We start from the raw sequence: 25,069 nt of genomic DNA on the forward strand, positions 1-25,069 counted from the left end.
AAAATGGTAACTGTGTGAGGTAATGCTTATGTTAATTAGCTCAATTTAGCCATTACACGTTCTGTAATATATCAAAACATCACAATGTGCCCCCAAAATATATACAATTATGATGTGTCAATCAAAATAATATAAACTTTAAAAAGTTGCTTTAAAAATAAAATATTACAAATTTAAAAAAAAAAGGCATAGACAAACACCATGGTGAAAAACTGTATAGGACTGAATGGCACACTGTGAGGACAGTAGTATACAACAGCAGGGCCCAGGGAGGAGTTACTTTATGCAATTGTGACAAAATCAGAGATATGAGCCTTACTCCTGTCACTTCATCATTGTTGAACCAAGGGATAGAAAGTCACCAATGGGCTCCTTTGACTCCTACAGCACAGAATTCTCTTGATACCTTTCTTTGTCTCTGTTTCTTCACCTCTTCAGTGGCTTTTCTTTTTATTCATCCACTCCCTAAATGTCAATTGCCCCTCAAAGTTCTGATCTTGCTTGTCTTGTCTCTAATCCTCTACCAAGTTACCCTGGAAAATCGAATGTAAAACTAAGTCTTATGTTCTATATATTTTTGAACTCCCTAGACTTAATCTCTAAACCTATATTTTTCACTGCCTGAGTATTTTTTATCTCAAAATGTTGAAAATAAAACTCGTATTTCCAGGCTAAAAGCTTCAGAGTCATCTTTTATTCATCCCTCTACCTTGCCACACAGCCATTCAATTCTGTTGCTTCTACTTCTGAAGTATCTTTTCTATTCATCTTCTCTTCATTTCCACCACTAATGCTCTATTGCAGGCCATTGCCATTTTTTATGACTATTACAATCCTCTAACTTACCTCTCTGAATCCAGACTTTAAGCTTTCCAATGATCCTGTGCACTGATAATCACTTCATAGGCTTAAAGCTATGTTTCTCTGTGTTTCAAATATTGATAATTCTTACAAATGTTAACAGGGAATATGTTTTTTCTTTTTATTTCTTTTTTTTTTTTTTTGAGACAGAGTGTCGCTTTGTTGCCCTGGCTAGAGTGAGTGCCGTGGCGTCAGCCTAGCTCACAGCAACCTCAAACTCCTGGGCTTAAGCAATCCTACTGCCTCAGCCTCCTGAGTAGCTGGGACTACAGGCATGTGCCACCATGCCCGGCTAATATTTTCTATATATATTTTAGTTGGCCAGATAATTTCTTTCTATTTTTTTTTTTTTTTTTTTAGTAGAGACGGGGTCTTGCTCTTGCTCAGGCTGGTCTCGAACTCCTGACCTTGAGCGATCCACCCGCCTCGGCCTCCCAGAGTGCTAGGATTACAGGCGTGAGCCACTGCGCCCGGCCTGTTTTTTCTTTTTTTTAAAAAGAGGTTATTGTCAAATGTCATTAGGAAATGCTATGTTAAACACACTAAGATATATTTCTTTATTACAGAACTTCTTAGGGTCTATACCATGTTCATTTACATTATGAATCTTCCATGTAAAACTTAATCCCATGGGGACAATAATTTTGTTTGCCTTTTTCATTGTTATATGTTTAGAATAGGCACACAGTGCCCATCAAGTAGATGGTGCTCAATAAATATAGTTTGACACAGACCAGTGGAACAGAACAGAAAATCCAAATATAAAACCATCCTCATATAGCCATCTAATCTTTGACAAAGCAGACAAAAACATACTCTGGGGAAAAGATTCCTTATTTAATAAATGGTGCTGGGAAAACTGGATATCCACATGTAGAGGACTCAAACAGGACACACAGCTCTCACCCCTCACAAAAATCAAATCACGGTGGTTAACAGACTTAAACCTTAGGTCAGAAACTATTAGAATTCTAGAAGAAAATGTAGGAAAGACTCTTACAGACATTGGCCTAGGCAAAGAATTTATGAACAAGACCCCTAAGGCAATCACAGCAACAACAAAAATAAATAAATGGGACCTGATCAAATTAAAAAGCTTCTGCACAGCCAAAGAAACAGTCACGAGAGTAAACAGACAACCTACATAATGGGAAAAATTTTTCGCATACTACACATCAGATAAAGGACTGATAACAAGAATCTATTTAGAACTCAGGAATATCAGTAGGAAAAAATCGAACAACCCTATCAAAAAGTGGACAAAGGACATGAATAGAAATTTTTCAAAAGAAGGTATAAAAATGGCTAACAAACATATGGAAAAGTGTTCAACATCTCTAATCATCAGGGAAATGCAAATCAAAACCACAATGAGATATCACTTAACTCCAGTGAGAATGGCCTTTATCAAAAAGTCCCAAAACTATACATGTTGGCGTGGGTGTGGAGAGATAGGTACACTCAGACACTGCTGGTGGGACTGTAAACTAGTGCAACCACTGTGGAAAGCAATGTGGAGATACCTTAAACACATTCAAGTAGACCTACCATTCGATCCAGCAATCCCATTACTGGGCATCTACCCAGAAGAACAAAAGTCATTCTATAAAAAAGACACCTGCACCCGAATGTTTATAGCAGCACAATTCACAATTGCAAAGATGTGGAAACAACCCAAATGCCCATCGATGCATGAATGGATTAGCAAAATGTGGTATATGTATACCAAGGAATATTACTCAGCTATTAGAAATAATGGCGATATGGCATCTCTTTGGTTCTCCTGGAGAGAGCTGGAACCCATTCTATTAAGTGAAGTATCCCAAGAATGGAAAAATAAGCACCACATGTACTCACCAGCAAACTGGTTTCCCTGAGTGCACATTTGGGATTAACACCAATTGGGTATCGGACAGAGGTCGGGGCTGGGTGGAAGGGATGGGTGTATACCTACTTGATGAGTGCGATGCACACTGCCTGGGGAATGGACACGCTTGAAGTTCTGACTGGGGGGGATGGGGTGGGGGAAGGGGAGGAGTGCACACCTACATGATGAGTGTGATGTGCACTGTCTAGGGAATGGACACAATTGAAGCTCAGTCTCGGGGGGATGGGGAGTTATGGGCAATATATATAGCCTGAACTTTTGTACCCCCATAATTAGCTGAAAAACAAACAAACAAAAAAAATAAAAAAAGTTAGTAATTAATCTTACAAAAATTTGATAAATATTAAAAGGTGATATTTCTTGATAGTTTTGTGATAATCATAAAATAAATTCATTTATAATCAATTACTATAATGCCATAAAAGAAAATAATCATGAAAAAAATATTATATCCTAAATGTTTCGTTTTTGCCAAATAATCTCACAAACTATTGTTTAAATGGCTAATTTTCCACTTTCTGCATTGTTGTTTTGTCATTAGGTAGGCCCATCTAAATAAATTTTAGACTGATATTACTTAGAATCCTAACTAAACACAATAACTTTTCATTTAGTGTTTATACTTCAGTTGGTTTCTGAAAATCAATGATATTTCAATAAAGTATTTGAAAAATAAAAACAGTTTACAGCATCAGCATGACTTAATCCTGAATATATATGTACACACACATACACACAGACATATATGTATATATATATTTCTAAGTATGATTTTGGCAAATTGCTGATCGCATTTTCATTTTTAGGGTTATTGTAAACCTCTTTATAATGGGCAAATATGTCAGTGTGTATAAGTTTCAACTCTAATCTGTCTTTCAGATGGACCTAAACAAATGCAGAACAAATGCAGAAGCCTAGGCCTTAAAATATATTTGGACAACCCTTTATTCCAAACCAAGCCTGGCATTCCTGGCCTTCCGTAATCTAGCATGAAGCTCCTTCTTTCACCTGGTTCCCACTACTTCCCTATATGAATTATTCACTCAATAAACAAACCTACTCAGTGTACCCCAAACACTCAATGTTCATCCATCTTCACTCCTATGTTTATGCTACTTTCCCTGCCTTGGAATCTTCCTTATTTTGTTAGGCTTGTTGGAATACTACTTGTGCTTGAAGTAGCAGCATTTCCAGGAAATTTTCCCTGATTAACCTAACCTTTAGAGACAGCTCTCTTCTCTTATTTGCCTCAATGGGAGCTTAACTCTGTTACTCTTCAGTTTTGATATTTTTTTTAACTAGGTCACAGTATCCTTGAGGGCAAAAACTATAAAAATCCTGGCATTGATCTATGCTAATTTAGTGACCTGCTGTCAATGAACCCCAAACTCTCAAGTAGGATCAATGATTATACTTCCTGCCACAACCTAGGAGGACATTTTCTTCAACCATTATGAGTATGTCTCAAGCTTGATGGACCATTCTTTTTCTACTTGAGATGGATTGTAATACTTTCTATGCAGAAGTACAACAGTTATGTCTGTGTTGGCTGTTCTGTTAGCACTCTGGGAAGTGTTAGTCTTTCACTACCAGAAGCTGAATAAAGTAAAATCTATGTTTTCTTCTTTGCTTTGTAATGAGGGATCTGTTTCCAATAAAATGACAGCATACTTAGGCAGCTGAACAGCTGCTATGATGGCAATGGGCTAGCATCACCCATAGCAACTATAACCGTCAATTGGGTAGCCACAGTGATTCTGCCAAATACAGATAAAAGTTACTGAAATTAACAGAACGTAAAAATACTGCCAACAATTTAGGGCTCAACAATTAGTTTTAGACCTAATATCCCTCCAGTGAAATTTTCCCTTACCTCTAAATTTACCATCTGTAAAATCTTCTACGTAGATTTCCTTTTTTACTTTTTTACACTGAACCACACTCAGTTACAGCTTTTCTCTCACTATAGGAAAGGCTATTGGACATGTGTGAAGTTTTTGTGACTGTAGCTGAGGCTGACTAACTTGGGTCAGAAAGATGTAGGAGAGTGCTTATTTATCTTTTTTTTTTCTGAAAAACATAGATTCAACTGCTGACAACCACACCCATGAAACACTTCTACTGTGTAGATCTCCCTCTCACTGTTTTGTGAGTGTCACTGGAGGAACTAATTTGTTCCCAAGTCTTTTCACTTTTCTGCGCCAACATTCCTGATCGGACATGGTAGGACATAAGATGAAGGGCCTCACATAGTGACTTTTGTGTGATGCCCTCTACAATGGAGGAAACTGCTCATTTAGTGAGTGTTCTTTCTTTCTTATTATATTCAAAAGTTGAATAATGTTTCTTTGAAAATCTCTTATAATGCCAAGTATTTGTTAACTAATCTTTTCAAATCAATGTGGACATTAGGAATGGAGATCCGAAGACCAGCTGAAGCTCCTGGCCATACTTTATTGACTAGTAAAATGAAGAGGTTAAAATAGGTCTTTCAAGTTCTTTACATTCTACTTTCATTGCATATAATGTAATGGAGAATTTGAGTATGAATAAGCTTTCATTGTGAATTATAATGGAATAATCAATAAAGGAAGAAATTTGGGAGTTTTCTGTACACTATACATTGTTATATATAAATATATTACATTAGCATTTTATTTGGTAACCTTGCCATGGTGGTATCTTGTATAAGTTATCAAAGCTATGATGTGTCAGTCTTTGTAATTTAATATATAACAAGAATGGTTATTTAGGCCGGGCGCGGTGGCTCACGCCTGTAATCCTAGCACTCTGGGAGGCCGAGGCGGGTGGATTGCTCAAGGTCAGGAGTTCGAGACCAGCCTGAGCGAGACCCCGTCTCTACTAAAAATGGAAAGACATTATATGGACAACTAAAAATCTATATAGAAAATATTAGCCGGGCATAGTGGCGCACGCCTGTAGTCCCAGCTACTCGGGAGGCTGAGGCAGTAGGATCGCTTAAGCCGAGGAGTCTGAGGTTGCTGTGAGCTAAGCTGACGCCACGGCACTCACTCTAGCCTGGGCAACAAAGTGAGACTCTGTCTCAACAAAAAAAAAAAAAAAAAAAAAAAGAATGGTTATTTGAGTTGCATACTTGGGGAAAAGATGGAAAAAATGATGGTCTCCAGATAGATCCAGATGGCCAAGAGGCATACAGCATCTGGTGTCCTTATTAGAACCAGAGGCCTTAAGTTAAATACATCCACATATGAGGTCCACAACTTAGATGCTACCTAATTACATAATTATTGTATCATTTCATATTATGATGTTTGATTAAATGAAGTGTGAATAGAAAAATCATCAAAACTAACAACATTAAAAGCATTTTGCATAGCGACACCAAATATTTAAACTGAATGACAGAAATGAATATGTAAGAAATCTAATTTTCATGCAGTTCCCGAGGCTGATTTATACTTTTTTCCAAATGCAGCATGTAGGAACTGGTTTAGTTATTTAATTGGGAAAGCATAACAGAAAATTTGGAAAGGAGATGAACAAAGCAGAGTTTGGAAAATGTTATGCTATAAATTATGTTTAAAAATAAACATTTCAGCAGTTTCTTTACTGTTTATAGTCTTTTGCCTCATATGGCTAGAAGTAAACTTTGGCTAACATCTGCCTATCATTAGACATTAATGAGATCAATGACAGCATGCTGGATGCCTCGTATATGAGTTGTATAGGCATAGAATCAAACTGTTTTACTGCTTCTGTGCGGTCAAAGGGAAAGGTGGTACAGATTTTTAAAATCAACAATATTAATAGTCATACATATGTTAAAGACTCATTTTACATAGAAATCCATTGACTACTTTCTCAAAAAATATTTGCATTTTGTACATATTCTTTGCAATAAATAGAATCATCATGCCTTGAACTAGTGGCATAAACCTAATTTCTGAAAGGTTCCAAACTCAGAACTCCTTACTGTTTTATTCATGTTAAATAATGTTATTCATGTTAAACCAGAACATAATAGAAGCATGATAACAACCTTTGGAATGTATTTATGAAGTAGTCCTAGTTTTGTCAGATTAGAGATATGGGGGAGAAAGTTTAAGCAGTTCACCTGAGGCCACGCTGCCATAGATAGCAGAATCAGGACCTTACCTCTGGTTTGTCTGACTTCAGTCCTAGTACCCTTTCTATTACTATATGTGGCCATATATTCATGGAGTTCATCTTTTAAAAGATTTTAATAACCCAATAAAATATCCTATTTGCCTGATCTATTATTCAATGAATTGACCAGTTTAAATCTGTATTGACCCAGCCTACTGTCATATATTCAGAACTAAAGCTACCTTCAGCTCTAGACCTAGCTAAACTGGCCGTCAGTACTAGTCAGATGCACAAACTGTCATTTCAACCTTCTGCTGAGGTTTTACTCTGTGGCCTGACCTAATTAATTCACTGTTTTTCTTTATATGTTTGGCATGATTCAAAGACAGATAATTTGAAAATGATGACTTAGTAAAATGTGTTCTAGTTTCATTGCTTTATTGTCTATCAGTTACTAAGAGACTGTTGAACTTTATAAACTACTTGGAAACATTTTTAATTATTGAAATATAAACATGATAAGATGTTTTTCTGATGGAAAATCGCCAAATGTTTTCTGAACCCATAGCAGAGTTCACATTCATGTTAGTCCTTAAGTCATATTTCAGAATCAAGGCCTTTATATATTTTAAGTATCTAAAATATTATTTTAGATACAATATTTCCTTCAGAATTCTGCATGCCAAATGTACAGGATTCATTGACTTATTCATTCAGTCAGGCAATGAAAATCTACTCAGGGCCTACTATACATGGTTAAGAAACTCACTGTTTTTCTGATCTAATATCTGTATTAAGGAATGTCATGGAACAGGAAATTGACCAGTCCACACTGCATAAATCATACGTAAGCAATGGCTTTATTGCTCTAATACTGCAGGAAACATGTCCTCATAAGTCATGAGAGAATCTTTCAAGCAAGCTAATGAGGCACAATTTTTCATATACAAACCAGGCAGGCAATTTTAAGTTTTGTTACATACAATAGCATGTCACTTACTTGAGTCTTAATAAACAACTGTGTGTGTGTGTGTGTGTGTGGCCAATAAATAAATACATAAATAAATACATAAATAAACAAATAAATAAATAAATAAATAAAGGTAAAAGTAGGATCTCATATGGCTGGGTAGCTTGGGCACTTTTTGTTTGATAGACTTCTGTTCTTGGTAGGAAAAGTGAAGAAATAAATATATATTTATATTATTTGGGCTTTTCTCTGGTTTGGCCAGTTGGGCCATTGGGAAAGTTTTCTGGACTAGAAATTAAGATTATCTTCCACCCCCTTTTCTCTTGTCTGTTTTAAGCAACTTATAGCTAGCCTTATGCATTCCATAATGTTCACTATTGACCCCAAAACCTTTTATTTTGAGAGGGTCAGTAATAAGTCTTTTCTTCCAGAGTATGCAGTGTGGTGCAGTGGCAAGTGTTGGGGATTAGAAATCAGACTAAACTCTAGTTATTCTACTAACTAGCTAGCACACTACCCATGTTACTCAATTGTTTTAGCTCTCACTTTAATTAACTATAAAGTGAGACATTTCTATGATAAACTAAATAACCTTGGGCAAGTTATTTAACCTCTGTTTGTATCAGTGTCTTAGTTTGTGAAATGAAACTAGTAATATGACCAACTCCAAAGGTTGTTGTGAGGAGTAAATATAATTCACTTCCACTGGTTATGGAAAGTCCAAAATACTCCCTTTGATGTTTCTGCAAACGCATGGGCCCTTTCTTAATCATCCCTGGTCTTTGTTATCTTGTTTCCACTGAATTAATTAAAGTCAGGATTGCTTCATTATCCTATGTGTGTTGTCTCTGTTTCATAACAAATCAATTTGGATGTGGAACTCAGGCCTTTGCTTGACTTTTTCAAAATAAGCACAGAAAACACAGAGAGACATGGCATTTTTGTGTGTCTGTCAGACTCTACTGAAGGTGGTAAGAGGGGCAGGGATTTACGTCTCAGGCATGGAAATGACTTGGAATATTAGTTATCGATGTTCTGAAGAAAAGTTCATTCACTATTTCTACAACTGAAGCTTTACTGTCTCCTCTTGCCTTCCCTGTTGTATTCCTTGGATCGACATATTATACTCACTATGTAATACAGAAAGAGAATGCTTTCATCAGCCTCAGCTACAAACACTGCTCCCAGCCCACCACTGCATATCCATTACTAGCCTTATATAGAAGGACCTTCATTTTTTTTCATTCATTTTTTTTAATTCAGAATATTATAGGGGCATAAACATTTTGATTACATGTATCATTTTGTACAGTTCGAGTCAATGTTATAAGTGTGCCCATCACCCAAACAGTGTGCATTGTGTTCATTAGGTGTGAATTTTCCCAACCACCTTTCCTCTCCCATCTGCTTGATTTACATTGAGTTTTACTTCCATATGTGCATATAAGTGTTGATCAATTAGTTTCAGTTTAATATTGGACATATGGTGTATGTTTGTTCATTCTTGTGATACTTCACTTAGAAGAATGGTCTCCAGATCCACCCAGGTTGTTACAAAAGGTAACAACCCATGGTAAGTTCCCCATTTTTTGTGGCTGAGTAGTACTCCATGGTATGCATATACCACATTTTATTAATGCACTCATGTATTGATGGGCACTTGGGTTGATTTCATATCTTTGCTATTGTGTATTGGGCTGCAATAAACATTCTAGTGCAAGGGTCTTTTTAAGAAAATGACTTTCCTTCCTTTGGGTAAATGCCCAATAGCGGGATTGCTGAATCAAATGGTAGGTCTACTTTTAGTTCTTTGAGCTATCTCCATATTGCTTTCCATAGAGGTTGTACTACTTTGCAGTCCCAAAGCAGTGCTCCTTTCTCTCTGCATCCACGCCAGCATCTGTTCTTTTGGAACTTTTTTATAAAATCAATTCTTACTGGAGTAAAGTGATATCTCATTGTGGTTTTGATTTAAATTTCCCTGAGTATTAGAGGTGTTGAGTGTTTTTAATGTTTATTGGCCATTAGTCTTTCTTCTTTTCAAAATCTTATGTCCATGTCTTTTGCCTGCTTTTTAATGAGGTTGTTTGATTTTTTTTCTTGCTGTTTCGCTGGAGTTCTTTATAGATTCTGCTGTATTGGATGTATACCATGCAAATATTTTTCCCCTACCTGTAGGTTGTCTGTTTGCTAAATTGATTGTTTCCTTGGCTGTGAAGAAGGTTTCTAATTTGATCAGTTCCCATTTATATATTTTTGTTGTTGCTGTGATTGCTTTTGGGGTCTTCTTCATAATTTCTTTGCCTAAGCCAATGTCTGTAAGAGTTTTTCCAACATATTGTTCCAGAACTCTTATATTTACATGCCTTAGGTTTAAATCAGTTATCCATCATTAATTAATTTTTGTGAGTGCTTGGAGGTGTGGATCCTGTTTCAATCTTCTGCATGTGGCTATCCAATTTTCTCAGAACCATTTATTGAATAGGGATTCTTTTTCCCAGTGTATGTTTTTGACTGCTTTGTCAAAGATAAAATATCTAGGAATATATCTATCCAAGGAGGTGAAAAATCTCTACAGGTACAACTATGAAACTCTGAGGAAAGAAATTGCAGTGGATGTAAACAAATGGTAAAACATATCATGCTCTTGGATCGGCAGAATCAACATTGTTAAAATGTCTATGCTACCTAAAGCAATTTATAGATGCAGTGCAATCCTCATTAAAATCAAACAACCCCATCAATACGTAGGCAAAGGACATGAACAGAAACTTTTCAAAAGAAGACAGAATAATGGCCAGCAAACATATAAAAAATGCTCAACATTTCTAATCATTAGGGAAATACAAATCAAAACCACAATGATATATCACCTAACTCCAGTGAGGATGGCCTTTATCAAAAAGTCCCAAAACAACAAATGCTGGGATGGTTGTGGAGAGATTGGAACACTCTTACAGTCCTGGCAGGACTGCAAATTAGTACATCCACTGTGGTAAGTAATTTGGAGATATTTCAAAGAGCTAAAAGTAGAAATACCATTTGATCCAACAATCCCACTACTAGGCATCTACCCAAAGGAAAAAAAAGACATTCTATAATAAGGACATCTGCACTTGAATGTTTATGGCAGCACAATTCACAATTGCAAAGATGTGGAAACAACCCAAGTGCCCATCAATCCATGAGTGGATTAAGAAAATGTGGCATATGTATACCATGGAGTACTCTTCAGGTACAAGAAACAATGGTGATAATAGCACCTCTTGTATTATCCTGGATACAGCTTGAGCCCATCCTTCAAAGTGAGGTATCACAAGAATGGAAAAACAAGCACCACATGTACTCGCCATCAAATTGGTACTAAGTGATCAACGCTGAGGTGCCCGCATGGTAATAATAGTCACTGGGTGCCAGTCAAGTGGGGATTGGGGGGTGGATAAACTCACAATTAATGGATGTGGAGTGCACTGTATGGGGGAAGGGCACACTTGTAGCCCTGGCTTGGGCAAGGCAAAGGCATTATATGCAACCAAAATGTTTGTACCCCCATAATATTCTGAAATAAAACAAAATAAAAACCAAAATAAAATAAAATACCAGTGTCATTTTTTGCAAATTTAGAAAAAATAATTCTACGCTTTGTATGGAACCAGAAAAGACCTCACATAGCCAAAGCAACATTAAGAAAAAAGAACAAATTGGGAGGCATCAATTTACCAGACTTGAAGCTATACTACAAGGCTATAGTAACAAAATCAGGATGGTCCTGACAGAACAGAGACATAGACCAATGGATCAGAACAGAGAACCCAGATATAAAACCATCCTCATATTGCCATCTGAGCTTTGAAGGACCTTAAATTTAAAGGGCCCTTCCCCCTTTAAAGTAGGTGTCACCAGTCTCTTTTGCCATTTAGCTTGCTCCCCTCCCTCAGGGGCTGCCCACTTCTAAAGGACAGACATTTTATTGTATTTTTTTTTTAAGTTCCAGTACTTAGCACAATGCCTGGTATATACTATCCCATAACCAATTTTTCTTTTTTCAATAGACTATACATGCTTAGATACTTTATAAACTCATGCTTTTCACATTTATTTAGAGTAATAGAAAACACTTATATAAGAGTTGTAATGTGTATATAGCAGTTGCTTTGTGCCTGGCAACATTCTCAGTATTCCTTATAAATTAGTGCACTCAATCCTCAGGGCAAACCAATGAAGCAGGTGGCATTGCCAGATACATTTTACAGACAGGGCAACTGAAGCACAGAGAGTTGGGTAACTTGCGTTAGATTGCACAGTTTATATGGAAAAACTGGATTTGAACCTGGGCCATTGAGTTCTGAAGTCCATGCTCGTAAGTATTAGATTATACTTTCTCTCTGTGACATAGTCATAAAAATGTTCACTTATCAACAAAACAAAGTAAGTTTATAATTTTATAAGCTCTGTATGCCCAATATCTATTATTCTGATTAAAAAGGAGCTTAAACACACTGTGTCCAAGTATACATGTTTGGATAAATGAAGAGTTTTATTATTTATGTGTTAGTTGGTTTGTTTTTGTTTTTTGCAAAGAAGAATATTTTAGACAGAGAAGACCATGAACATCATGTATTTTAATCCCTTTCAATTCAGCTAATATGAATGAATTGCTTTCTGCATAACAAGAAAGTCCACTTGTGTTATCTCATTGAATGTATGCAAAAACCACATGCCTTAGCTACAATATTATTGTCAGTTTGGGAGATGAGGTTACACTGGAGTGTGTTAATAGTACTGTCCATGGAGGCAAAATTATTTCACATTTCTTCTCTGGGGCATGATATTATCACTGAGCAGAAAGGTCAGTGGTTTTGTCATGAATTAGGAAAGAAGAAAAAAAGTAGAAAACCAGAGATTATGGCCCTGTTTGGAATTGGATGTTTCTTTTTTCAGATGTGAAAGTGTATCAGTCCTAAAACCATCATTTGTGCGGAGAAGTAGTGTAGTATGGTGGTTAAGAGCTTGGCTCCTGTATTCAAACTGTGTGGTGTGAATCTCCACTTGACTTTATTGCTGTGTGACCTTGGACAAGTTATATAGTCTCTCTGTGCCTCAATTTTCTCAGCTGCAAAAATGAGGATAGTAATAGGATAAATCTCATACAAATGCCTTGAGGATTAAAGAATTTAACAAATGCAGAGTGTTTAGAATAAAGTCTGAAAGGGGCAATGCTTAAGAAGTGTTAGTTGTATGAATAAAATATGCCTGGTCACTAAAATCTCCCCAGATGGTTCTAAGTCTTCAATGTTTCCAGAATACATTTGTTAAGTAATGATGTCATAAGCTCATATTCTCCTTTTCTCAATTAAAAAAAACCAAACTGATTTGATGTGTAGATTCAAAGAATAATACATGGAGGTCTTGCTTTATCTCAAAAAGGAAAGCAGATATTTTAGGATTAACAAATAAGAACAGTTGCAACAAATACAGAATTTTAAAAATATAAGTATGAATGTATTTTCAAAATGCCAATTCAAAAAAATATTTTTTATCAAGGGGAGAAGGTTGAGGGACTAATTTAAGTAAACACTCAAAAAGAGAAAAATTAGGGAAAAAAGTCTGTTTCCCCAGCTGGGAAATGTCTGCAGATACAGCGAATACTTAGTCAGCAGATCTCTATTTTTATTCAAGCAGCTTGCCAAGAAATACAGTGGCTGCAGTTTTCTCTTCTCTCTAATGTGAACTGCAGCTCAGCTAGGAATACTGAAAATGGATGCCCATCCTTTAATGTGCCTGCGTGGGCGACGGGTAGCACACAGGTCAGCAGATTCTCCTCCTGCTCTCTACTGTGGGAATTGGCCCAGTTAACAAAGGCAAACTGGGTTAGGTCTAGGTTGATAACATACTGTTACTATTTGAGTATGCTTCATGAACCACAAGTCTAAGCTCTCTTGAAAAAATCAGTGTGCAATATTCTGGTTTCCTATTTATCTTAGAAAGCAATCATGTACCTGAATGTTTTCCTGTGAGCTCAAAGAGTTTTCAGCCTTAAAATTCAATGAGCACTTTATGGTTTATACTATGGTTTTATGTACACAATCTGTCTTAACTATCTTTATACTTTTCCTCACATTTCTTGACCACCAGGAATGGCTTTGGCTTTCCCTCTAGATTTTTTATTTCTAAATCTTAACAGCCCTCTAGACCCTGAAGCTAATGTTAGCCCATCCATCAAGTCCCTATTGATAGCTCCATTGGGAAGTGATCATTTCTTTCCCTGAACTCTTGAAATTTCATGTGTACCTGTTTTAGCACATGGTCACTTTCTACTATGTATTCTATCAATTTATTTTCTATTTCCCCTATTATATTGTAAGCTTCTTGAGAACATTTCTGCATCATCTTGATATTCTACACTATATCTTGAATGATATCCACCATGTAGTAGGTTCATAATAGATATTAAAAAGTGAATGTATAAATATAAAATCATTTAATCCTGACAACAATCTAGGAATAGGATAGACATTGAATTAAATTAGTTTTAAATGAATGACAATTATAATAATTATAGTTAACATTGTTAACAATGTGCTAAGCACCAATCTATATGTTTTGTGCATGTCATCCCATATAATCCTTATAAAAATTTTGTAAAGCAGGTGCTGTTATTATAATCATTCCAATTTTACATATGGAGTGATGGGACACATAGAAGTCATGTAATTTGCCAAAGCTGCAATCTACGGAGCCTGCATTTGAACATTAGGCAATCTGTTCCAGATCCTTCTCTCTTTATCACCACACTATTATACTCATGATTTCATAGAAAATCAGTGTAGGAATTTAGATTTAAACCCAGGATTTCTATTTGCAAGTTCAGCGCATTTTCTACTGTAAACACCTAGTGCCTTGCACAAAGTAGATAGTTTAACTATTTAACTGTACTTAACCCTTGTCCACAGTTCCTACGACCTACAACTGAATGTCCTGGTTTTACAGGCCAGTCATTTGTACTCTTTTATGGTGCACTGTTAACCTTCCTATTTCAGCCATACTATGACTTCGAACATAAAAGGGTAGGATACATTCAAAGCATAAAAGTAATGTTTGGGGACTAAAACAAAATGCCTGATGTGCATGCTCGTGAAACTAAGAGCTTCATAGGCTACTCGAGATTCTAATTTTTATTTTAAAAATGTCATAAATTGAGAACAATCAGGACAGTTGGGACAGTGATTGAAGGGTTCTCAACCTTGGCTGCATATCAGGATGGCCTGCAAAATGTGTTAAAATACACATTCCTGGGCTTCACTCATATTAGAACAGAACTCGACTTATATTTTCGTTCACATCATTGGTCAATTGTTCATTGTACCACATGATAGTGCTAGGTATGAAATTTAAATTTAAAAAAAAACCTCCATTATATTATGAATTACTATTTAATAAACAACATGCATTTATCTTAATAAATTACACTATGTAGACATAAATTAGAGATTATTTTTTAATAATTCAGTAACTATATTATAGTCATTTTATTATTATTGAAATTAATTAATATTAAAGTTAATTGTTAAAATTTAGCATCTTTTTCATATACATTACTTTTTTATTTTTTATTTCAGCATATTATGGGGGTACAAATGTTTAGGTTATATATATTGCCCATGCCCACCCGAGTCAGAGCTTCAAGCATGTCCATCCCCCAGATGGTGTGCACTGCACCCATTAGGTGTGTATATACATTATTTTTAAATACTATAATTTTTAAACTTTTTAAAATTTATTTTAAGTAAAAATACTGAACTATTATATTGTCTTCCCCAGAAGTTTGGAAGAAAATTAATTAAAAAAAACAACCATGTATCAGAATCAGAAAACAGAAATCATGAACCATTGAGAAAGATATAAAAGCAAGTTATTTGGATCATTGAATACAATGTTGGGGGAAATACATAAAATGCCAAGAAAATAAATAGGAAATGAACCCAGAGCTACAACTTCCAGCAGAATATAGTACATATAAGTCGCTGATGCAGCAGCAGAATTGCATTTCTCTTTCATTTGGTCTTGAAATCTCTCTCTCTGCAGTGGGAGTCTAAACTCTATTCCTGCCCTACGTGGCTCCAGGAAATTTAGTTGTGGATGTTTACAGCGTGCTTTTCATGGGATAATTCTTTATACTGGAAGATAGCCTAATGCTTAACTGTTCAACTCATGACCAGGTGTCCCTCTCACAGGAAACATGTTTATACTGGCAAATGCCATTGTGTCTCTTGTCTGACACATGTTCAGTTTATTCCTGCCAAGATAGCCACTCTTTAAGAGAGCCTTGAAGAAGAGAAGAAGGTTAGGTCTGGGTGTGGCAGTCAGTCTGGGTGTATTGATTCAGAGGAAACAACACAACAAAAACACCTGAAATAATAGACACTGTTTATTACTCTTAGATCAGAGAGAAGAGGGGTGCCGACAAGCAGAGCTCTCAACCAGCATGTGGGGAGTGAGAAAAAGAGAGAGGACCTTTGGCTTGAGGCCTTTATTGGGGCCCAGGACAATACCAAAGCAGATCTCCCTCTTAATTGATTGGTTTAGAGAAAGCAGATGTGAGTTCCATGTGACAGAGTTCTCATTGTGGCATATCTGCACAGTCCATGTCAGGTGTAGAATAAGTGGCATGAATCAAGTATGTTCTATTTTCATGTCCCAAATGGAGATAGTTACAAGGATGTGATTGTAACAAGTCAAATATCTGGGTGGACCACATTGAGGAATTTGGAGAAGGTAGAAAACTGGGAACTGTGTCCAGGGTGACTTAAATCCTGCTTCTGGTATGAGAAAATTTAACCTAGATTCAGAATAGATGCCAAGGCAACATAAAATTATAAGAATAAACTATAAGTAAGATATAAAAATATCTTCTACATACATGTAAAGCATACCTCAGTTACAAACTTTAATTTTGAAAAGGATAGGAAGTTTCCAGAAACATGTTTACATGAATTCTTACAAATAGTGAAAGGGAAAAAAAAATCACTAAGTCCTCACCAATTTATTCTTCCTTGAAAGATTTTTGTCTATATTTCACACTCTTTGTGGATTGAAAAAAATCAATTGAAAGTAACTAGGTGTATATTTCTTTTTAGGAAATGTGAACAAAAAATGCACGTCAACATTAAGTTTCAAGAATCAACATCGAAGTCAGCTGTAGAACAAACACAATTTGTGAGAAAAAAATGAACATACTTTTTAAAGCATATAATGCACATGATTTAACTTTTTATATTGACAGCTTTATTGAAATATAATGCACATTCAATCCAACTCATCAATTTAAAGTATACAGTCCAATGGTTTTTAGTATATTCACAGAGTTATGCATATATCACTACAATCAATTTTAGAACATTTTTATCATTCCCCCAAAAGAAATTTTGTGCCCATTAGCATTAACTCCCAATTTCACCCCTTCTCCCCCACTTAAGCAACTGTATTAGGCTGCTCAGATAGCCATACCAAAATACTATAGACCAGGTCATTTAAAAAACAGAAATTTTAAGTCCTTTGTCCACTATGTAATCACGTTATTGTTTCTTTTGCTATTGAGTTATATGAGTCTGTTATAAATTTTGGATATTAACTTCTTATTAATATATGGTTTACAAATATTTTCTCCCATTCTGTGGCTTGGCTTTTCATTTTGTTGATTACTTCTTTGCTATGCAAAAGTGTTTTACTTTCATGTAGTCCCACTTGTTTATTTTTGCCTTTGTTGCCCATATTTTGGTGTCATTATACCCCCAAAAACATTGTCAAGTCAATATCATGAGCTTTTATCGTGTATTTTCTTCTAGGAGTGTTACAGTTTCAGGTTACTCCATTTTGATTTAATTTCTTTTGTATAATGTAAGATAAGAATCCAATTTCATTTTTGGCATATAGATATCCAGTTTTTCCAAGATCATTTATTGAGGAGCCTATCCTTTTCCTGGTGGATCTTCTTGGCACCTTTGTTGAAGATTAGATGACTATATATGCATGAATTTATTTATGTGCTTTATAGTCACTTCTATTGGTCTATGTCTTTGTGCTTGTTTTTGTGCTGATACCATGCCATTTTGACTACTATAGTTTTGTAATATAACATGAAATCAGAAAGGATGATGCCTCTGGTTTTGTTCTTCTTGCTCAAAATTGCTTTAGCTATTCAGGGTCTGTTTTGTTTCCATATGAATTTTGGAATTGTTTTTTTTTCTAATTCTGTGGAAAATGCCTTTAGAATTTTGATAAGGAGTGCACTGAATCCTTAGATCACTTTGGGTAGTATGGACATTTTGACAAATTGATGTCTCTTATCCATGAATATGAAATGTCTTTTCATTTATTTGTGCCTTCTTCAACTTCTTTCATCAATGTTTTAAAGCATTCAGAGTAAAATCTTCTTCACCTCCTGGGTTAAACTTATTCCTATGTGTTTTATTCTTTTTGTTCCTATTGCAATAAAATCACTGCCTTGAAGAAATACTTGAAATTTTTAAGAGACCAGATCTTAAGTTCTCTCTCTCTCTCTCTCTTTCACGCACACACACACACACACACAACACACACACACACACACACACACACACAGGGTAACTGTATGAGGTGATGGGCATATTAATTAGCTTGATTTCTGTAGGCATTTCACAATGGATACATACATGTGTATAAAAACATCACATTGTACACTTTGAATATATAAATATTTATTAGTTCTACTTTAATAAAGCTACAGGAAATAAACAGAATTTTATTTTCTTACAGTTCTTGAGGATAGAAGTCCAAGATAAGGTTTTAGATTGTTTGATGTTTCTCCCTGGCATGCATATGGCTGCTTTCCTGCTGTGTTCTTGCATGGAAGAGAGACAGTACAAGCTCTTTGTTGTCTCTTCTTATAAGGACACTCATTGTATTGGATCAGGGTTCCACCATTATTATCTTGTTTAACCCTAACTAGTTTTATGTTCTCCATCTCCAAACAGCCATACTGGAGATTAGGGCTTCAACATATGAATTTTAGGGGGACACAAAAATTCAGTTTGTGACACAACCATTAATCTACTTTGTCTTTCTATGAATTTGACTACTCAGGACATTTCAAATGAATGGAATCATATAAATATATGATCCTCTGTGACTTGCTTATTTCATTTAGCATAATGTTTTCAAAGTTCATCCAAGTTTGTAGTATGTATCAATATTTCATTTTTCTTATTGATGAATATTACATTACATGGATATACCACTTTTATTTATCTATTTTTCAATGAATGGATATTGGGTTTATTTCATCTTTTTGGCTATTATGAATAATGCTTCTATGAACATTAGAGTACGATTTTGGTGTGGATGCCTGTTTTCACTTCTCTTGGGTATACCTAGGAATGAAATTGCTACATCATATGGTAATTCTATGATTAACTACTTGAGGAACTGCCAGATTGTATTCCACAATGGTATCACCATTTTACATACCCACCAGCAACATACGAGGGTACAGATTTCTCAATATCATCACCAACAATTGTTATTTTCTGGCTTCTTTATTATATTTATTCTACTGTATGTGAAATGGTACCTTTTTATGGTTTAATTCCTATTTCCCTAATGACTAATGACATGGAGCTTCTTCTTATATGATGATTGGCCATTTGTATATATTATTTAGAGAAATATCAGTTCAGTTTATTTCTCCATTTTAAATTGGACTACTAGCATTTATTATTGAATTTAGAAATTCTTTATAATTATAGATACAAGTTCTTTATAAGAAGTATGTTTTGCAGATTATTTCTCCTATTCTTGGAGGTTGTTTTTCCACTTCTCATAATCATGTCCATAGGAACACAAAATTTTTAATTTTGATGATATATAATTTATCTAATTCATTTTGTTGATTGTGTCCTTTTGTCAAATAAAAAAAAATCATGGTTAATCCAAAGTGAAAAATATTTATACCTATATTAACTTTTAGGAGTCTTACACTTTCATTATTTACACTTAGGTATTTAATCCATTTGGACTTAATATTTATATATGGCTTAAGTTTGGGGTTAAACTTCATTATTTTGCTTCTGTATATTCAGTTGTCACAGCACCCTTCGTCAAAGAAAATATTCTCAGTATTTATGGCCTTCACATCCCTATTGAAAATCAATTTATTAGAGAAGTACAGGATCATTTCTTATCTTTCAATTCAATTTTATTTATACATATGTATATTCTTTTACATATATGTAAAAATACACATATACATATGTATATTCTTATTATTATTATTTCAGCATATTGTGGGGGTACAAAAGTTTAGGTTACGTATATTGCCCTTGTCCTCCCACCCGCCCCCGAGTCAGAGCTTCAAACATGTCCATCCCCTAGAGAGTGCGCATCGCACTCTTTATGTATGTATACACACGTATATTCTTATGCCAGTACCACACAGTCTTTTTTTTATTTTATTTTTCAGAATATTGCGAGGGTACAACTGCTTAGGTTACATATATTGCCATTGCCCTGCCAGAATCAGAGCTAAAAGCATGTCCATCCCCCAAATGGTGTGCACCACACACATTGGGTGTGAATATACCCATCTCCTCTTCCCTCCTCCACCCTGCCAAAAACCCAATGAATGTTATTGCTATATGTGCACATAAGTTGATCACTTAATACCAGTTTGACAGTGAGTACATTTTGTGCTTGTTTTTCCAGTCTTGTGATACTTGACTTAGTGGAATGGGCTCCAGATTTTCCCAAGATAATACAAGAGGTGCTAGATCACCATTGTTTTTTGCAGCTGTGTAGAACTCCAGGGTATACATATACCACATTGTATTAATCCACTCATGGATTGATGGGCACTTGGGTTGTTTCCACATCTTTGCAATTATGAATTGTGCTGCTATAAACATTCAAGTGCAGATGTCTTTTTTATAGAATGTCTTTTATTCTTTTGGGTAGATGTCCAGTAATGGGATTGCTGGATCAAATGGTGGATCTACTTGTATCTCTTTGAGGTGTATCCATATTGCCAGCTTTCTTTTGTTTTCAGTTTGCATGGAATTGTTTCCCATCCCTTCACCTTGAATCTGAATCCATCCTTGTGGGTAAGATGTGGTTCCTGAAGATAATAGATACTTGTCTTGTGTATATTCATCCACTTGTCCAGCCTATGTCTCTTTACTGAGCAGTTCAAGCCATTCACATTTATTGAAAGAATTGATAAGTGGGACGAATTTCTTTTCATCTGGTTTAGTTGAACTTTGTTGCTTTGTTTTCTCTCTTGAGATATTGTCTTTGACCTTTAGCTTTTGGATGATTTTACACTGGTGAGTGTCTATTGTGTTGATCTATGTGTAACGTTGTTCTGAGTACTTCCTGGAGGGCAGGTCTTATCTTGATGAATACCCTCAGTCTTTGCTTGTCTGAGAAGGTCTTTATTTCTCCTTCATATAAGAAACCTAATTTTGCAGGATACAAAATTATAGGCTGGGTGTTATTCTGTTTGATAAGATGGAGAATGAGGCCCCAGTCTCTTCTGGCTTGTAAGGTCTCAGATGAGAACTCTTTAGTTAGTCTGGTGGGTTTTCCTTTGTAGGTTACCTGCTCCTTTCAATTTATGGCTCATCAGAGCGCCTCTTCTGTGTTTATTTTTGGCCAGTCTGATGACTGTGTGTCACGGTGTCTTCCTGTTTGCAATGAATCTCTCAGGAGTCCTTTGAGATTCTTGTACCTGGATATCTAGATTTCTAGCAAAGCCTGGGAAATTTTCCTCCATTATATCTGCAAATAATTTATCCAACCCTTGTATATTTTCTTCTTCACCCTCAGGGATGCCTGTGATTCTTATGTTAGGGCTCTTCACATAATCCCACATTTCTTGTAGGCTTTGCTCTTTTGCCTTATTTTTCTGCTCTATCTCTTTGATTGACTTGTTTAATTGAAAGGTGTTGTCTTCAATCCCTGAGATTAGTTCTTCCGATTGATCTAGCCTATTCTTGAGGCTTTCCACTATGTTTTGTAATTCCTTGAATAAATTCTTCATTTTCAGAAGTTCTGTTTTATTTTTCTTTAATATTTCAATTTATTTAGTGAATTTTTCTTCCATTTCATGAATTTCTTTTGTGGTTTCTTTGAGTTGGATATCCATTTTCTCTTGCATTTTATTGAGTTTTCTTACAATCCATGTTCAAAATTCTTCATCACTCATTTCAGTGTTCTGATTTTGGTTAGTATCCATTGCTATAGAGCTGGTGTTCCTTTTTGGGGGTGTCCTTTCATTTTTATTCTTCATACTTCCATAGTTCTTTTGCCAATTCCTTCCCATCTGAAGAAGCTGTTGCTTCTTACCTTTGCATTTTTGTTTAGATAATTACACACCCAGTTTAATCTCTGAATCAGTGGGTAGTGTTTATGGGTGGGAATCGACCACACCCTGTATGATGAGTTAGTAAATGCAGTAAAATGGCATATAAATTGACCTCCCTGTCAGTAGGTGGTGCTTCCTGGGAGGAGGAAGCTGCAATGTTGTTTTCTGGTCCTTTGATCAGCTCTAGTTCCTCTGGAGAAGCACCTTAGTGCCTCAGATGGTGTGTGGAGCCCTGGGACCTCCAGGTGTGTACTTATTCTTCACCTCACCTGTGGCCAGTGGGGGAATGAGGCTGGGTGGGGCTGGGTTGGGTGAGCCTGCCCTCTAACTCCACAAATGACTTCAGCAGGGGTCAAAGTTCTGTTCCCTGCATCTGGGCAAAGCTGTCATGGAGGGGCGGAAGTGGCCCCACTCAAACAGAAAGCATGTGTGTGGAGGTGGGGCTGTCTGAGACCCACACTCTGGCAGTCTAGAGCAGGCCTCGCTCTTTGCCACCCTCTCCAATTCCTTGGATTCTCCTGGTCTTCTGCCGGTAGGCAGGACCTCAAACCAGCTGAACTCCCCCATGACTGAGATGCAGGCTGAGAGCTTCCATGTCCAGGATTATGGCCTGAGCTTGGAACTTGGTCCTCCCATGGAAGGAGGGTTGCCCCTCAAGCACACCACAGCTAGGACCCACTCTGATCTGCCCTTGAAGGCACACATACCTCAATAGACTAATTCACAAATATCCCTTTTGTGCCCCTGGGCAATGCAATCGAGACCTGGATGTATGAAATCTGGCCTGCAGGTATGTCCCCTGGGCCCCAGAGATCAATACCTTACCATGTCAGGGACAAGAATACTGGTCCCAAGTCACCCATGGGGTGCCCAAGTTCAATCAATGTCCCTCTGCCTTGGGGTTTGTCCCACTCTGCTGGGGTCACCAGGCAAACAGCACCAAGAAGAGCTGGTGGGTACAGAGCTCACAGTACAAGCACCCCTCAGTCCACTGCAGGGGCCCAAATGAAAAGGTCTGAGCCCTATTCCTGTGGATGCTTCCAAGTGGTGGTTAAATTGTCTTTCAGAAGCCATGGGTAGAGGAAGGGAAGGGGAGAATAAAGGACTAGGTGGAGGAAGGGCTGCACACTGGTAGTCTCTGACCCTCTCTCCAGGAGGCAGGTTTCCCAAAATGACCAGGCTCTGGAGCCCCACAGATCTCCTGGGACCCACTGGACTCCTGTGGCTCCTGCAGTCTGGGCTAGAGTGGAAATGTCTGTGTGGGGATTAGCAAGACAGATCCTGAGGAATTGAGCCCCCCAAAGGGAAGACAAAGTCAATATGGTGCCTGCCAACTGGCATGGGTCTGTGGGGTGAGAGGTGCCCTGAGGGAGTTGGGAGCCTGGTGCCCTGTGTGCAAGAGGCTCTTAACTCACTGTGAGCAGCAGTTTCTGGGCTGGTGTTGGCTGGTCTCTTCAGCAGCCTGGGTGCCCACCAGCAGTCTGAGATGCAAGGGAGGGGAATTTTAACCATCCCCCCTACCCTTCTCACTGGTCTCGAAGCCTCTGGAGGCTTAATCCCTGCTGATGCCTTTCTTCTTCCAGTTCTGCTCCACAACCTCTTCCCGTGGAGTCTCCTATAGGCTCAGACACTCTTCTTTCTGACTCTCATCCAATCTATGTTTGTCTGTTTGTTTGTTTGTCTTTCTCTTTCATCTAAATTTTTTCCTTCTTACAGAAATGCTCTGGCTGGAGGTGTTTCTGAAATACCATCTTGCCTCCCTCTCACCACACAGTCTTAATTGCTATAGCTTTATAGTAAGTTTTGAAATCAGAAAGTGTGAGTTCTCAAACTTTGTTCCTGTAATTCAGTATTGTTTTTGCTATTTGATTTTCCTTGTATATTTATATGAATTTCGAAATCAGTTTGTCAATTTCTGCCAAAAAAAAGCAACTGTGATGGGATTTTGATCTACTGAAATTGCAGATCAATCTGAGGAGTCTTTTTATCTTAACAATGTTATATCTTCCAATTTAGGAACACAGGATGTTTTCCTATTTACTTAGATCTTTAATTTACTTCAGTGATATTTTGGAGTTTTCAGTGTCCAAGTCTTCTACTATCTTTCTTAGATATATTCCTGAATATTTATTCTTTTTGATGCTGTTGTACCTAAAACTGTTTTCTTAATTTCACTTTTGGAGTGTTCATTATTAGTATAAAAATTATAATTGATTTATGTATGTTTATTCTGTATTCTCCAACATTGCTGAAATCATTTATTACCTCTAATACTTTGTGTGTGTCTGTGTGTGTATTTTTTATGATTTTTCTATATACACTGTGTCATTTACAAGCAGAAATAGTTTTATTTCTTCCTTTCAAAACTGATGATTTAAAAAAAAAATGGTTTTGCCTAACTACCTGACTAGAATCCTCTTTATCTTTCTTTAATTTTGTTGGCTTAAAGTCAATTTAATTTGATATGAGGATGGCTACAACTGCTCTCTTTTGATTTCCATTTGCACGGAATTTTTTTTTCAGTCTCTTCATATTGAGTCTGTGTGTGTCCGTGTAGTTTAGATGTGTTTCTTGGAGGCAGTCAATATTTGGGTTGTGTCTTTATGCATTCATCCAGCCTATATCATTTGATAGGAGTATTCAGTCTGTTCACATTGATAGCATTGATATGTAGGATGTTGGTCTGTTCATACTGTTGTGTAGTCCCTTATTGCTTTGTTTTAACTCTCATTCTGTTGTTTAATAGGAGTTGTGATTTGGGCATTTTTTAAGGTGAATTTACAGTGGTGGGTATCTACTGTGCTGGTTTGTGAAATTCTGAGTATTTCATGCAGAGCAGGTCTGGTCATTGTAAATTCCTTCAGTG

This window comes from Eulemur rufifrons, chromosome 30 (assembly GCF_041146395.1).
Source record: "Eulemur rufifrons isolate Redbay chromosome 30, OSU_ERuf_1, whole genome shotgun sequence".
Classification (NCBI taxonomy): domain Eukaryota; kingdom Metazoa; phylum Chordata; class Mammalia; order Primates; family Lemuridae; genus Eulemur; species Eulemur rufifrons.